This window comes from Carlito syrichta, unplaced genomic scaffold (assembly GCF_000164805.1).
Source record: "Carlito syrichta isolate Samal-C Ts95f unplaced genomic scaffold, Tarsius_syrichta-2.0.1 Scaffold304710, whole genome shotgun sequence".
Taxonomy (NCBI): Eukaryota; Metazoa; Chordata; class Mammalia; order Primates; family Tarsiidae; genus Carlito; species Carlito syrichta.
Window position 1 is genome coordinate 258,397 of NW_007248806.1, and position 2,077 is coordinate 260,473.

Consider the following 2,077-nt stretch of genomic DNA (forward strand, 5'->3'; position numbering starts at 1 on the left):
TGGCTCAGCCTGTAATCCCGCGCCTAGGGAGGCTGAGGTGAGTGGATTGCCTGAGCCCGCGGGTTCGAGACCCGCTTGGGCAGCGAGACCTCATCTCTACAATAAATCAAAAAATCAACTGGGCATGGTAGCGCATGCCTGTAATTCCAGCTACTCGGAAGGCTGAGGCGGAAGGATCCCCAGAGCCCAGCAGGTCGAGGCTGCGGTGGCCGGGAGCGGCCACTGCACTCCAGTCTGGGTGACAGTGAGACTCCAACTCAAAAAAAAAAAAAAAAAAATCACACAAACGTTGAGTAATTATATCACAGTGCACTATTAGATTTATGAAGGAAAAAAAATTGCTTGCAATTTCCAGTTGACAAAAGAGCAGCTGAGAAGAGTTCATGTAGCTGTGAAAAGCAGGACCTGTAATGAAGAGTCAGCATTTGAAAGTCTAGGAGGCCGATGACAAGTTGTTTTGACAGTTGGGCAAAGATGAGGGGAGATAAGTTTGCAGATGAGAGGAAGTTGTGATGAAAAGGTAGAATGAAGTGTTTGGGAATGGTGAAGTGAGAGCTTCAATTAAAGGAGGGAAAGAGGAGGAAAGAAAGAAAGCTATTTAGTTCAGATAGGAGAGTAATAACATAATTTATATTTTAATTTGCAGAGGTCAAAGTACAACATTATTTGAAGATGACAGTTTTAGTTTTACAGTTTTAATGTTTTATTTGTAAGAAGCTCCATTTGTCTGAAATACAAATGAATAAAATTTTCTATTAGTATGATAATAATATATGTTAGACAAACTGGCAAGCAGGGATTTGCTTTTCATTAACCTTTTTTTCCTTAAAAAAAAATCACTACGTTTAATATCTTGAAATGTAAGCAAGATAATAATCTTATGGGAAGATGACCAGACAGCCTGAATCGGTTGCAAATTGGTCCTTTTTTTCTGTTGTTTTGTCTTTTAATCTTGGGCTCCTAACTTGAGCAAGAAAATGTAAATGCAGAGAGTTGCAAAAACAACTTTCCTGAATTAGGCATCATGTGAGTAGTTTAACATTGAAAACGTTTTTTTAAAAAAAACCACACATGGTATACATTCTATAGAATTTTAACTTCTGTTATTTGAACTGCATTGATATTGATGTATAACTTTCCTAACAGTCACTTCATAGGTTGGTTAATCCTATGTTCTAGATTTTCCACTTCACTTCAGGCTTCAAATGACAAATGGTGTGTCTGAATCTTGGTTTGGTCACAACACTTATAGACTAACTCTAAAATAGTATTGGCCTTTGACAGTATGTAGTAATTTCATTTCTGGGCCATGGTTATCAAGTTTAATAAAATAAAACCAAAGTTTATTATTTGAATCTACCTAATAATAAGCTATCTTAATATAACGAGAACATTTTAAAAAAGCTTTTTGGTAATTTACAACTTGAAAATCATTCATGATTTTTATAGATACATACATAGCTAGTAAACCTACAAGCCACTTACTGTTGCCACACAGAAAATAAAAAACTCACTTAAAAGATATTGTAAGTATACATTACATGGTAAAAACTAAGGAAGACCAAAAAACTCTAAATATGCTTGTGTTAGTGAAAAAAGGTTTGGTGGTTTTTCTTGTTTAACTTCCACAGACCGAAATTACATTCTTGATGAACAGGAACTGAGAGGATACACTGGTATTTGCTAGGTATATGACGATGATTTTCTGAGAATTAAGTTAAGATGGACTCATGCTACGCCGAAACGTTGCGATTTTGCAAATGAAAACATTTAGATCATTGAACGGCCTTTCTCCCTTTTAGCGATGAACGCTTCCTAACATAACGCTCGTTTATTGCTCTGCTTTTTATTCTTGTGTGCTTTAGGTCACCACTAGGAGAAAAGTTTAAAAGTCGACCACGTCCAGAACGGCGCTTAACAGCGCTTTCGAAACTAAGGTGACTGTTCTCGAGAGCTGCTGGAAGCTTGGCCCCGGCGATCGGCCCTCGCTGGCACACGGCCCTGCTGGCGGCGGCGCGGAGCCGGGGGCGCTGCTGCAGCGGGGCCGCGGGCGGGTGCACCCGCGCGGCACCTCGGG